Below are 16197 nucleotides of genomic sequence, written 5' to 3'. Positions count from 1 at the left end.
GCAAACTGTACTTCTGTTTAATATTTACATTTATTATTTGTTCAAGATGTCCGATTCTCTCGGCGAGAAAGCCATTTTCCTTACATCCATAACAAAAGTCTATCACAAGTTCAAATCCCAACACCATGACTGATCACACATACAAATTTTCTCCGGCACTTATCTTTCTTCACTGGTAGACTATCATAATCGCGTCAAATAATAAACTGCACTTAGAGTAACATAAGTCACGTCCTTTGGTTTTGCAGGGGGGGAAGGGACTGAAGACTTTATTTCTGGGGGGCAATATACAATTTCGGAGAGGTTGACAGGGCTCTTAATTTTTTTTTGTTTTTTTACATAGTATGATGATCGTTTTAGATTGTGAGGGGAGGGCAGCACTGGGAAGTGTGTGGACGGTGTGTGTGTGTGTGTGTGTGTGTGTGTGTGTGTGTGTGTGAACTCGCTCTCGGCTATTCTGACAACAGACGTGAAGGTGGAGATGTGTCGCAAATAGGCCGGCAAGCAATGGAATGCGGCCTTAACATGTGTGTTGGACCGCACTGAGTTAAGGACGGTGACAGACGACGCGCGCGGGCTGGCTTGGATAGTCATGTTCGGCGTCTAGGTGATACGAATTTCTCAGGTGTTAGGTGTGAATGTGGCTGTCATCAAGTCATGTTTGAGCGTTCTAACAGAGACCTTTGAGTGAATTGAGAGCTGTCGGACGTGTGACTTAGTGTGGGACAGGTTCAATGCGCGCGTCTGTTGAGTTATTGTGCTATGTGTTATTTGCGCAGATTACGAGTACTGATGTTGTTTACTGTTATGTGTACTGCATTATTAAGGAGCAGTTTGATATTGTGCACTGAAATTAGGTGTTGTTTGCGTGTCTGCCGACTGTGCAACATGACACCAGGTCCGTCAGGGCGAGTGTTTTTTGTTTGAGAGTGATAGTTATACTCGATGCCTAAATAAAATGTAGGGTAAGTATTTGTGGGACGATATAGAATATGAGAGAGTTCGAGTTGGTTATTATTTTTTCTACTTGGAGGTTTTTTCAGATCGAATTGCTGAGGCAAGTAGCTACGAGAGCGCGAGGGAAGTGATTGCAACATATCTCCGTCTCTCAGCGGTTAACTACAGGTGGGGCGAGCGATGTTCTCGGCTTAGGAACTGGGGGTGTGCTCTGGCCATGTCCTAGACCGTATGGATTGAAAAACAGTATTCGGGTCATAGTTTAGCTAGAATATTTACAGAGGAGTACGTCCGACGCGAGTATAAAGGTCCAGGCTGTGACGTGGGCGGTCTCGCGCTCGTGGTGTGTGAGAGACGGAAAGCCGACGATTTTGAATAATCACAGGTAACTTAGGTTAGTGGCTTCGTTTCCCACAATTTTCTAGTGTTGGTAGCGAAACATGTACTGACCATCAGAATTCAAACTTGGCTTATTTGTATAGAAAAAATGTGATACACGTTACTGTAGGTTGGTGCACGTTAGTAAATGGCAGTACACATTAGTACATGTTAGCCGACAAACATGGGTCGGTAAGGATCCGTGGTGGTCGGTATGGACTTTAACTATTTCATTCCGAGTCAAGGTGGGCGTCGCACTGGTGGAATGTTCATTCCCGGTCTAGGTGGACGTGGCACTTTTCCACATCAGACAGGTTAATTAATTGATCAATTTAATCAAGTAGTCATGGGAACTTTGTTACATTTACTTGCGGAGGTACTAAGCTTGGCGCGCACGAAGGCTCACGTGTATAGGCGTGTGTTTTCGTGACGATCTTCGATTAGGTAAGTGCAGAATGTGGATTGAATAATGAGAGTCGGTTGATCAATTAACTTAGCGAGGGACGTCGTGACGAGCACATGTGGTGGACCACCTGTTGTGACATCATGGCGGATTCCACTCTCGAGCAAACTTTGGCGTCAAACGTGCGGCAGGGCATTCTTTGTCAACCAGGTAATGGGTCAACCGACCGACCGTTATGAAATCGGCAGGTTCCAATCTGTCCAGCGAACAGTTTTGGCGCCAACTGGTCGGTGGGGGCGGACTCCACTGTCCACGAAAACATGTTTACATCGCTGGACCAGCGCAGGCCTATGACGCGAGTCGGCGGCAGTAGGCTGTGACGTGGGCGGGCCGCTGGACGGGCAGCGGGCCCGGACGCAGCTGACGGCCGTCACGTGAGGCGACCGCTGGCGTGCCGGTGGCGCGCGGGTCGGCGGCGACCATACGAACTAATTCAGTTGGTCTGGGGGCCTCGTAGCGATTGGACTGCGATCTAAGATGTGTACTAACTCTATTGGAGAACAAGTGATGACGGTACTGTTTGAAATAAAGACTTCAGTCCTTTTTCCACGAATTCACAGGAGGTGACTTACGTTAGTAAAAGTGCACTTTATTACTATTTGACGCGATTTGCATAGCTTATGAGTGAAACAATAAGTCAGGGCGAAAAATTCAAACTTCGTAGGATGAGGTGGATTTAGGTTAGTGCACATGGCCCCAATTGATCTCTCTTTTTTTCGTAGGTGTGACAGATTATCGTGTTTGAATTTTAATTTGTGAGAGGTTTTTTGTTATGGATGTAACGGAATTGACTTTCTTGCCGCAAAAATCGACCATCTTTAATAAATAATAATAAATCGTAGTCCGCCCCTCGTGGTCTCGCGGTAGCGTTCTCGCTTCCCGAGCATGGGGTCCCGGGTTCGATTCCCGGCGGGGTCAGTGATTTTTCCTGCCTCGAGATGACTGGGTGTTGTTGTGTCGTCTTCATCATCATCATTCATCTCCATTACGGTCGGAGGAAGTCAACGGCAAACCACCTCCATTAGTACCTTGCCTAGTAAGGCGGTGCGGGTCTCCCGCATCGTTCCCCTACGCTCTGTAAAGAAGCATGGGACTTCATTTCCATTTTTTTAATAAATCGTAATAAATGCCAATAAATAATAGTAAAAGATAATAATAATAAATAGAAGTACGTTTTTCCAGAGATTATAACGTGTGCATTGCCCTTTCTGGTCGGCTGTCACGAGCGAGCGCGGAAGCAACTTGTTTGGAGGCTCTGGGACCCTCTCTCCCACCTGCCTTGGAGCGTAATCTAAGGTGCGTAGGCGATATCAATTTCTCTGGTGTTAGGCGCGAATGCGACTGTGTTGTGGTCATTTTTGGGGAGGGACCGAGCAGAGACTTTAGGTCGGTTTGGCAGCTGGGGGTGTTTGGGCGCGTCTGTTGCACTATTTTGCGAGCATGGCTGTGCACTGTGCTGTGCTTTATTTGAATAGTTTACAGAGCTCGTCTGCGGATATTGTGTACTGCATTATTTAAGAGCTGTTTGCTATTGTGTGGTGAAATTAGGAGTTGTTTATGTATTTGTGGCCTGTGTCAGATGACAACAGTCGGATCAGAACGGGTTTTTTGTGACTAATATACTCCACAACTAAATAAAAGGGCTTGAAATAAATAGAGTGCAGTCCTTCCTTACTTCCCCGAGCAGCACAGCGCAGTCTGAGCGGTTTTTGAGCAAAAACAGCAATCTGGTCAGACTGTGAGTGAGTCGACAAATAACTGGACAAATTTATCTGTAGAGGATTTACAGGTCTGGATTGGAATGAATATCTTGATGGGTGTGGTTGTGTTGCCATGTGTAGTGCACTACTGGAGTTCAGAAACTGCCTTATGTCAGCCTTACATATCGAAACCTATGAGACGCAAAAGTTTCAAAAAAATATGCCCCAAATAAATAAAGTACACTCGTTCCTCCTTCCATCAGCCTATGCACTGAAATTATTTACGAAAATTAGCAGTTGTTTGGCTATTTGGACGTAAATGTTTTGCATTATTTACGAGCGGTTTGCATGTCTGTAGGCTATGCTATGAGTTATTTTTAACTGTTTACAATTAGCAAGCGTGTGTCTAGAGCATTAAAAATGAATTATGTAGGAATGTTTTGCAGGTCTGTATGGTGTCGAACATGTCGGTGTGATACATACACTCCATTCCTAAATAAAGTAAATTGGTTCCTCCATCCATGGGCCTAGTGCATGGTGAATTCTTTTACCCGAAACGTGTAGGAAGAGGTTGAGTGCTGGTGGCTTAGTTTAGTGGTGATGAGCTTCGTTTGCAACAATTTTCTTAGGTTGGTGGCTGGAGCGCAAGTCAGCTTTGTTTACTGGCAGATTTCAAACTTGGCACTGGTTTCTAGGAGGATGTGGCGGTCGGGCGGCTGAGGTTGGTACAAGTGCCCTTTCTTTCCAACAATTCTGTTAGGTTGGTAGAGAAAGCAGAAATGACCTTTCTTTACTGCCAGAATTCAAACTTGGAGCTGGTTCCTATGAAGAGATGGCTGTCTAGTCCGCGAAATGTAGTTGAAATTAGGTAGTTGAACACCTTTGCGTACGTATATGAAAATGTAAATTGAATTATTTAATATGATTAAAATCGAAATGGAATTAAGTACTTAGGTATTTACAGAAGACTATGTCCGTCGCGTGTATGGAGTGTGTGTGACGTAAGCGGGGCGGCGGCGCAGCGATTGTATGTTTATTAATCGCGCGCGAGAGAGAGTCAATTAGCTAGCGTTCTAGCGTGGACCAAACGTCCTGTTATAAGGTTCAAATGGCTCTGAGCACTATGGGACTCAACTGCTGTGGTCATCAGTCCCCTAGAACTTAGAACTAATTAAACCTAACTAACCTAAGGACATCACACACATCCATCCCCGAGGCAGGATTCGAACCTGCGACCGTAGCAGCAGCGCCCCTGTTATAAGGTCATGGCGGATTCCACTGTTGAGTAAACTTTGTCGCCAAAAGTGTAGCACTGCGTTCTCTCTCGCACAAGGACAGGTGGTGGACGGTGGGCGGTCGGCATCGACAGGAAACAGCTTTGGCGCCAAAAGTGTGATAGAGAATGGTTGACCGTTGTGTGATTCAGCTTCGAGGCAAACAATTTTGGTGGGAAACGTGCGGAGGCGACGAATACATGTGGTGAGCGGACAAGGGACCGCTGTGACGTCAAACTCGGCAAGTTCCTGCGTGTCCAGAGAAAACGTGTTTAACACGTGGGAGCGACCGCTGGGCTCGCCCCCAGCATACCAGCAGTCCAGCGTGAGCGGCCGGCCGCCGCACGTGACAGGTTTTGGCAGTGTCTCCGTGCGCTGGCCAGGGGGTGGCTAGGATTTGAACTAGTTCAGTTGGAGCGCGGATGTCGTGGCGACTGCACTACGATACCAAAGATGTGTGTGCTGACTGTGTTGGAGAACAAGTGATGTTTGAAATAAAGTCTTCAGTCCCTACCCCCTGCAAAATCAAAGGACGTGACTTACGTTACTATAATGGCTCTGATGGTTCAAATGGCTCTGAGTACTATGGGACTTAACTACTGAGGTCATCAGCCCCTAGAACTTAGAACTACTTAAACCTAACTAACCTAAGGACATCACACACATCCATGCCCGAGGCAGGATTCGAACCTGCGACCGTAGCAGTCACGCGGTTCCGGACTGACCGCCTAGAACCGCTAGACCACCGCGGCCGGCGTTACTATAAGTGCAGTTTATTATTTGACGCGATTATGATAAGCTACCAGTGAAAAAAGATAAGTGACACAGAAAGTTTGTATGTGTGATCAATTATGGTGTTGGGATTTGAACTTGTGATAGATTTTTGTTATCTATGTAAGGAAAATGGCTTTCTCGCCGAGAAAATCGGACATCTTGAATAAATAATAAATGATAATAATAAATAGAAGTACAGTTTTCGAGACATTATCGTGTTGGAATTTGAATTTGGCGCAATTTTCTAGTGGTGGTAGGCCTGTAATAATAAATAATAATAAATGATAATGAATAATAATAAATGATAGTGAATGATAATGAATAATAAACAAAAGTAAGGTTTTCCAGCCATTATCGTGTTGGAATTTGAATTTGGAGGGAATTTTCTAGTGGAGGCAGGTCAATAATAATAAATAATAATAAATGATAATAAATAGTAATAAATGATAATAAATAATAATAAATTATAATAAATAAAAATAAATGATAATAAATAATAATAAATTATAATAAATAATAATAAATGATAATGAATGTTAATAAATGATAATCAATAATAATGAATAATAATAATAAAGACAAGTACGGTTTTGCATGCATTATCCTGTTGGACTTCAAACTTCCCACCATTTTTTCTTCTGGAGGCTTAGGTTAGTGGACATAGCAAAAATTCAAAATTGCCGCTATTTTTTCTTGAGGTTAGGTTAGTGGACGCAGCACAATTGACCTATTTTCCCCCAAAAATCCGCCATCTTGGATGACGTCATCACCGCCATCTTGAATAAATTTGGCAAAAATGGAGAGTGGGGCGACAGCCCCCTTTTCCCCGTACTCACACTTCCCTCCATTACTAAACTGTTGGTCCTTGATGCCTCTGAACTTGTCCTACCAATCGATCCCTTCGTCTAGTCAAGTTGTGCACAAATTCCTTTTTTCCCCAGTTCGATTACGAGCTAACACCCCAAAAATGTTTCGGCTCACATGTGGTTCCTCTTCGTCAAAATGTCTTGGCTAAAACTCGTCTGTGGGTTGAGCCGCATGTGTCGCATTACACGTCCTAAATTAGACACTTGTGACCCTTTGGTCAAATTGTCTCGCTGATGGCATATTTTCGACATCGTATGAAACATAAAACGTTAACATAACATAGAACAACAGTAATAATAATATCGGGAGCTAAACTAACGACCCGTAAATGACGCAGGCCACACAGTTGCGATTTGGTTAGAATAATGTTTATTCATAAGGCAAGCTAATATCGTAGTGGTCGTATTTAGAATTAGTATTACACTCGTGTGCGTATCCATTTGACACAGTTAGATCATTCACAGTCTCATCACGAATTACAATTCCAGTACTCCACCTCGTTAAGTACGCGAAATGTTAGAGTTCACACCAGGCGCGAGGTTGCTCACCGCTCAGAGACTAAGTCCCGTGATACCACACAATGCTAAATTTTCTTAGTCGTTTCACTTCCTAGCTACCTAAAAACCGACCTCCGCTTTCGCGTCTCCACCAGCACTGTCCTTCTACCCGTCCCCAGCCACGTTCCCCCCGCTCCGAACATCCTCGCTCAACTGGCTAGTGCAGTTCCCTTTCCGAAAGCTGTCCATTTGATTGGCTACAGCTTATTCCACATTATTTTACATTTTGACATATTTAAATACTCAAAGGTTGACCACTTTCACATTCAAAATAAAGTAAAAATAAAATCCATTACATAATAGACGTTAAATTCTTTCACGTAAAACCAATACAATTTCCTTCTTAACTTTGAATGTCACGGAAAGTAGCCTTGCACTAATGCGCTTTGTGATAAATGAATAAAGAACGAAAGTCACTATTATGCACTAAAAATTACAACAAATATTCTGTTACCTAATCATTCAATAAGGTGTCATGTTGTAATCGTTCAATGTGTGTTGTGTGGAGGAAATGATGATCTGATGCTTAACTGAAAATACTGATAATTTAAATTTACTATACCTTTTAAACAAATAAAGTTACATAGTTGATATTTACAACATTTGTCATTATAATGATCCGCTTGTATATGAAATGTCGATGTTTAAGGGCGACCAAAACGTTCAGATTTTAACATTCAGGTCTTGGTTACAAAACTTGTTAATTTCACTTTAACAGTAAATGCTAAACTATTATAGATATGATCAATATTGAAGTTCTATTGGGATCACCGTGAAAATTTATAAAGGATGGTAGATTAAAATTACTGTGGGTTCATTCCCTGAATTACTACAGAATTAAATAGTTTCATAAGTGTTTCCCTTTATTGCCGATCTTAGGTCCGCCACATTTAACACTGCTACATCTCCCTGGCCACAAATAGCTTCTACGGGGTTTCTCTATGACGTAGGTTCTCGTCTGCCTCACTCGCACACTACAGTGTTCAGGCCTGATGAACACAATAGATGCCTGTGAATTTCCCCATCTCGTCGCGAATCTGCGCTGTTTGTGTCACACGGTCCTGGACGACAGGGTTCGTTCCACAATTCCTGAAGGCTATCTCTTTCAGCCAAATACTTAAAAGAAAGCGAAATGCTCATTAACTCACATTATTTACTACCACCTCCTTAGTTACGTGATCTAAACTATTTATCGACCATGTTTCACTATTATACATGGCTACACTCCATAGAAACACTTTCAGGAAAGACTTCCTGACACTTAAATCTATACCCGATGTTAACAGATTTCTCTTCAGAAACGCTGTCCTTGCCATTGCCAGTCTACATTTTACAACCTCTCTACTTCTACCATCATCAGTTATTTTGCTCGCCAGCAGCAAAACCCATCTACTACTTAAAGGTCTCATTTCCTAATCTAATTCCCTCAGAATCACGTGATTTAATTCGACTACATTCCATTATCATTGTTTTCCTTTTGTCGATGTTCATCTTGTAACCTCCTTTACCTCCTTTCAAGACACTGACCATTTCGTTCAACTGCTCTCCCAAGCCCTTTGCTGCCTCTGCCGGAATTACAATGTCATCGGCAAACCTCAAAGTTTTTATTTCTTCTTCATGGATTTTAATTCCTACTCCAAAATTTTTCTTTTGTTCCCTTTTCTGCTTCCTCAGTACATAGATTGAATAACATCGAGGATAGGCTTCAGCCATGTCTCACTCCCTTTCCAACCACTGCTTCCCTTTCGTGCCCCTCGACTCTTGTAACTGCCGTCTGTTATCTGTACAAATTTCTCTAAGACTATAAATGAGAGAAACGTGGATATTCCTTTCCTTAATCTATCTTCTAAGATAAGTCGTAAGATCAGTATTGCCTCATTTGTTCTGACATTTCTACGGAATCCAAACTGATCTTCCCCAAGGTCGGCTTCTATCAGTTTCTCCACTCGTCTGTAGAAAACTCTGGTTAGTATTTTCCAGCCGTGACGAATTAAAGTAACAGTTCGGTAACTGTCACGCCTTTCAATGCCTGCTGCCTTTGGGATTGGAATTATTATATTCTTCTTGAAGTCTGAGGGTATTTCGCCTGTCTCACACATCGTGCTCACCAGATAGTAGAGTTTTGTCACTCCGAAGGCTATCTGTAGTTCTAATGGAATGTTGTCTACTCCCAGGGCCTTTTTCAACTTAGGTCTTCCAGTGCACTATCAATTTCTTCACGCAGTATCATATCTCCCATTTCATCTTCGTCTACGTCCTCTTCCATTTCCATAATATTGTTCTCAAGTACATCGCCCCTGTATAGACCCTCTATATACTCCTTCCACCTTTCTGCTTTTCCTTCTTTGGTTGGAACTGGTTTTCCATCTGAGCTCTTGATATTTAAACAGGCGATTCTCTTGTTTCCAGAGGTCTCTTTAACTTTCCTGTGGACAATATCTACCTTACCACTCGTGATATATGCCACTACTTCCTAACATTTGTCCTCTAGCCATCCTTGCTTATGCATTTGGCACTTCCTTTCGATGTAATTTTTGAGATGTTTGTATTGCTTTCCACCTGCCTCATTTACCGCATCTTTTTATTTTCCACTTTCATCAATTAAATTCAATATTTCTTCTGTTACCCAAGGATTTCTCGTAGATCTCGTCTTTACACCTACTTGATCCTCTGCTGCCTTCACTATTTCATCTCTCAAAGCTACCCATTATTCTTCTACTGTATTTATTTCCTCCGTTCTGGTCAGTCGTTCACTAATGCTCTCTCTGAAACTTTCTACAACCTCTGGTTCTTTCACTTTATCCAGATCCCATATCCTTAAATTCCCAACTTTTTGCAGTTTCTTCAGTTTTAATCTACAGTTCATAATCAATAAATTGTGGTCAGAGTCCACATCTGCCCCTGTAAATGTCTCTCAGTTTAAAACCTGGTTCTTAAACCTCTGTCTTACCATTACATAATCTATTTTAAATCTTCCAATATCTCCAGGCCTTTTTCACGTATACAGCTTTCTTTCTTTATTCATAAACCAAGTGTTGGCTATAATTAAGTTATGCTCTGGTGCAAAATTCTACCAGGCGGCTTCCTCTTTCATTCCTTACCACCATTCCATATTCTCCTACTACTTTTCCTTCTCTTCCTTTTCTTACTATCTAATTCCAGTCCCCCATGACTATTAAATTTTCGTCTCCCATCATTATCTGAATACTTTATTTTATCGCATCATACATTTCTTCAGTCTCTTCATCATCTGCGGATATAGTTGGCATATAAGCTTGTATTACTGTGGTAGGCGTGGGCTTCGTAATTATCTTGGCGACAATAATACGTTCACTATGCTGTTCGTAGTAGCTTACCCGAGCTCCTATTTTTTTATTCATTATTAAACCATCTCCTGGATTACCACTATTTGAATTTGTATTTACAACCCTGTATTCACCTAACCAAAAGTTGTGTTCGGCCTGCCACCGAACTTTATTAATTCACACTATTTCTAACTTTAACCCATCCATTTCCCTTTTTAAATTTTCTAACCTACCTGTCCGATTATTGGATCTGACACTCCGATTCGTAGAACGCCAGTTTTCTTCCTACTGATAACAATGTCCTCCTGAGTAGTCCCCGCCCGGAGGTCCGAATAGGGGACTGTTTTACCCCCGGAATATTTTACCCAAGAGGACGCCATCATCATTTAACAATGCAGTTAAGCTGCATTCCATTAGAAAAAATTAGAGCTTGTAAGAGGTCCATGATTAAAGAATTTGTTGCTAGCGCACTCGAGCAGATGGAATTTCGATGGATTGCTCACGCGCTGCCTGCGATATGTAAGATATAAGAGAATCTGAGATCAAAGAGCAGTGTTGACTGCAGTAGGAACTGTGTAGCTGTAGCAGTAAGTAGTTGTTAGCAAGCGGTCTGGTGTATCGTGTTGGCTGGGCCGGTCGTGGTGCAGCGATGGCGGAGCCTGAGCGTTATTGTATAAGGTAAAAGCAGCCTCGCGCATATGTAGTATTGTAGTATCAAGTCCCAAGTAAATGTTTAAAAAAACCTCTTAATAATAATCTTTCTCATAAAAAGTAACTTTTGACAATCATTCATTTCAATTTAAAGAATTTACAAATTTCTCCAATCCTTGGTCATCCCGATTACTGAAAAGAAAAATCAGTTGTATCTTTTTATAAATGACAAATCTATCGGCCAGCATTCCACAGGGCTGTGCCAGAATAATTTCTTGTAAGAGCGGATATATATATGCGTTATCCGGCGACCTAATTGAGGTAAGAATTTTCAATTTTTCCAGAATGATCTTGCAGGGCCATGACGCAGCACTGCTGACGTCCTAAATTTACCAGTTCAAATTCACAGTCATTATTGAAACGTTATAATTGAGCGACAATTTTATTGAGAGATTAATCACATTTTTATTATTGATAGGTTACGCAATTTTCCTGTTGGTAGGTTATACTGAATGTGAACGACATAATTCTATTTTTTACTGTTGAGAGGTTTAGGAATTTTTCTGTTTTGAGGTTACACTAAATGTGAATATTATTCATATTTATTTTATTTTGTGGGGAGGTTACACTTGGCGACAACCGGCCATGATCGTATTTCTTTGTGAATTTCTGAGTAGTTGTCAGATATATATCTGCTCTTATTTACATAATATTAACTGTAGTTTGCATCTGGCGCAACGCATTTCTAATTTGTCACTCTTTCTTTCACAGATCATCGGCAATTTATTGCTGTTTGTTGTAATTGTATTTGTTCCACTTTTGCTTTGTATTTGTTTGATTTTGCGCTTAACTTTGATTTATGAAAATGCCGCGCAAAACTGCTAACAGTACGTCGCGATGTGCAATGAGTGGAAAAGCCGACTTGAATAATTTGACCGATAATACTAGCGACACTCAGTGTAATAGTGAAAATCCTCTAATTACACATAATCAGTGCGTACCGACCACTAGTAATGATTTTATTCCAAATGATGAACAAACACATTCAGTTATGTCCACACTTAATTTAACGGCAAATGAAGACGCGGCACGTTCCGTTACAATGAACGCTGCCCAGCTTGACACACCCGATTTGCAAAATTTACGTAACGAACAGATAATTGTTTCTAACGAAGGTGAACAATGTACTCAAAATATCTCAGATTTATTTGATTCCGGTGTAGTGACCAACAGTGCACATCCAATTGGCGAACCTTTTCAAGAATCAGAGAATGACCAAATGGTTACACAAAACGTGACAAATGCAGATACACCAACACACAGCATAGAAAATAGAGTCGCTACTTTTGGCATGGATAAAGTTATGACAGTATTGCTACAACTTAATGAAAATCTCAAACAGTCTAAGAAAGAACAAGACGACAATTTCAAACGACTTAATGATTCGAACAAACAACTTAATGAAAAACAAGACAACCTTAATGAAAATTTCAAACAGTTGAATGAAAAACACGACAACCTAAATGAACAGAACAAACAACTTAGTGAACAGATTACAGCCGTTGCCGTGCAATGTCACGATACTAAAGAACAATTACGTGAGGAAATTAAGGCTTGTGCTAGGAACAGTAGTAAAGAAATTAGATCTGTTGCACAAGAATTAAGTACTACACATGCAGCCACAACGAAATTACTTAGAGATGAAATTAGTGCAGTCGCTAAACAATGCTCTGAAAACGCAACGCCCGCGTCTCGTGGTCGTGCGGTAGCGTTCTCGCTTCCCACGCCCGGGTTCCCGGGTTCGATTCCCGGCGGGGTCAGGGATTTTCTCTGCCTCGTGATGGCTGGGTGTTGTGTGATGTCCTTAGGTTAGTTAGGTTTAAGTAGATCTAAGTTCTAGGGGACTGATGACCATAGATGTTAAGTCCCATAGTGCTCAGAGCCATTTGAACCATTTTTTTTTTTTTTTTTTGAAAACGCAACACAGTTACGCGACGAGTTTAAATTAATGTCATCAGAACTTTCACGCACACTGTATGCGAAAGTAGATACGAAATTTGAACAACAAAACAGCCAAATTGACGAACGTTTTAATCATCACCTACAAAACAGTGAAACGCGTTACCGTAAATGTATACAGGAACAGAATAATGTAAAGCAACAAGTCATGGAAACAATTACTGCACACAGACAGGAAGATAAGCGTAAATTGTTTACGAAAACAAAAACGTACGTAGACAACAACATTGCTGCAGTATCAGACGAAATCAATACTATCAAACAGTTGAACACCGAACTGCATGATGAAATCTCTGATCTTAAAACAAAAACAGACGCACACACAGTAAACTTTCAGACAGTGACCAACAGACTTGAAAAGTTGGAACTACGAGTAATACAGGAATCCGATGCCATCAAAGCAGATGTTAAGAAATTGAACAAAACCACACGTAAAATCCAAAAACAAATTAATGTTTGTGACACTAAAAATGACGATCAGGTAAAAGCACTGACTGAAAAATTTGATGAATTAGCCAGTCGTATTGACGTTATCGAAAATAACAATGATACCTAATCAGACGATACGTCACCAATATCTTTCAATCAAACACCCGATTTCCAAAACTTACAGCAGACAATCAGTGAGATGAATTCGTCCAATAATATATTACGTAGAAAAGTGTCGTCTTTACAGCAAGAAGTGACAGAGATGAAAAATGTTTCAGCCTCCAACACGGCACAGCATACGCCACATTCCGAACATTTCTCACACTCACACAGCCAGTATAATTTAGGTAATTTACAGAGAGAACAGTCACAGACAAACAGATTAGCATACAATCCTGAACCTGTTCAAACATTCCGAGACGATAATTTGGATAATAAGCACTTTCTATCCGTGAGAAAATTTAAGGTATTTAAGAATGACAGAACACAGATTCACTCTTTCGACTGGATACGACAATCTGCTTTTGAATTTTCACCGGCGTTTCCTGTAATGCAGAAACTAGCATTGGACTGGATACAATAATTTGTCTTTGAATTTTCACCGGCGTTTCCTGTAACGCAGAAACTAAAATTTATTTGCAGCGCGTAAGTGACCTCAGGGGATTCATTACACTTCGATGAATATGTGCCGTAGCGTGCACAGGGCCCCGAGCCGTAGTAGTGCTATTTCATCTTTAGTTTTCTGCACTGCTGCCTTCTCTTTTACTATCCTTTATATCTATCAAAACAGCACTTCAACTATCGATCTATCTAGAATTAGAAATGAGTAAAGAAAACCTGATGTGACAAGTTTACTTGAAAGTGACAGTTTTCATTAGAGTGTCCCGAAATGACAAGAACTACCAGCGTAAATTTAATAACAGACAAAATTGTAATCATCAGTATGTACAAAATTTTCAGCAATCGCAGACACATTTTGGTAACAATAGAGGCTTCTCCCCAGAACAGCAACAAAACCAGCCGGTTAGCATACCTAACCAACAATGTAATGTGCAAGGTCAACCAAGCTTTAATGTTTCGCCGCCTACACGTATAGCGTCGGCTCCACCAAATAGTAACGCACAGCAACAACGAAATCAGTACGTACAGAAAACACATCATTTCAACTCCTATCGCAATGCGCCGTATAGAAATGACTATCATGACAGACGTCAAAGTAATGAGCACAATTTTCAGCGTACGTTTCATAACAGTCGGTCTTACCAGCAGCAAAATCATCCGCAACAACAGATTATCATGAATGAACCAGACAGTAGGTATCATCCCGAACGTAATACGTCAGGAAGAAATAACAGAACAGTACAAATAGTTGAAATGCCACAGCATCCTCCCGCAAATAACAGCACGTGAGAAAGAATTTGACTAGATACAGTACAGGTTGCATCTTCCAACAACGTAAGCACTACTTTTGACACGCAGAATGTTATTCACGAAAATGTTATTACTTTTCACGACATCCGACACACTCTTTTGCATGAAAAACCAGTTATTCAGAAAACCATTTCCCACCCTGTCATTGAAGTAAAGATTGGATCATCCACATTTTCAGCAGTAAACGATTCTGGATCACCTGTGTCAGTTATAAATGAGGAAACTTTCAACGAATGCACCAAAGAAAATACCTATCCTACGTTACCATTAGGCAGAACTAAAGTAAAAGGAGCAGTATCTGGTAAAGGAGTAGATGTAAAGTTACAGTCACACTTATCATTTTGTATTGCAGGTCATACGTTTCACTCAAATTTTTGGATTGTTCCCTTATTGACAACAGACGTTATTTTAGGTACGAATTTTTTGGTACATCACGACACGATTATTGACTTTCAGAATTCCTATTTAATGTTAAAGGATGAAAATGTACAACTGGCATTAGAATTTCAGCACGCTTTATCTGCAGATGAACAGGCAATTAATCGAACAGAGGCCTTTTCTACATCGCGTAACACGGGCTGTCATTCACATTGTTCACAGATACGTACCTACACAACTATAATACACCAGACGAAGCCGACTATGACGTTATGCAAATGATTTCAGATAAAGTAAAACAAAGCAGCGCAAATACAGACGAAGAACGTACAGAGCTTCGCAATATTCTTTTACAGCAGGAGCAGTGCAAAGACAACGTTTGGAAAGAAATTAAACACCTTTGGCAAGATAAGAATAACGTTACCATTAGAAACCATTACACTGTACGCAATAACATTCTGTTTTGCCGCTCTCACCCTGACACCAACAATTGGTTATTATGTATTCTTGACGAGCTTGTTAACAAATTAATTTGGTATACTCATTTAAGTTACGCACTTTATGGAGCCAGAAAATGTTTTCTTATACTGAGACAGAACTGTTATTTTGCCAACATGGAGAAACGTATACGACGAGTTTTAGCGTCATGTAAAATCTGCCAGAAAGCTAAATCAGACACGACTTCACATATTCCTCCGTTACATCTCATTGTACCCGTTAAATTGAGACACATGGCCGCTGTAGACATTTTTGGACCGATTCCCAGAACTAATAAGAGGTTTTGGCTACATCTTTGTCGCTGTTGAACTCACTTCAAAATTTGTAACCTTCACTCCGTTACGCAAAGATACTGCTAAATCGATTTCGAATGCATTTGTAAAACATTTTTTATTTCATGTAGGGCATGTATTGAAAGTAATTTCCGACAATGGATCACAGTTTCGACCTGCTATATGGACACGTATGTTACGAGCTAGAAACATTTCTCCGATCTATATATCTATGTATCACCAT

This window comes from Schistocerca nitens, chromosome 4, assembly GCF_023898315.1.
Source record: "Schistocerca nitens isolate TAMUIC-IGC-003100 chromosome 4, iqSchNite1.1, whole genome shotgun sequence".
Lineage (NCBI taxonomy): Eukaryota > Metazoa > Arthropoda > Insecta > Orthoptera > Acrididae > Schistocerca > Schistocerca nitens.
Note: the sequence above shows the minus strand (reverse complement) of the source record.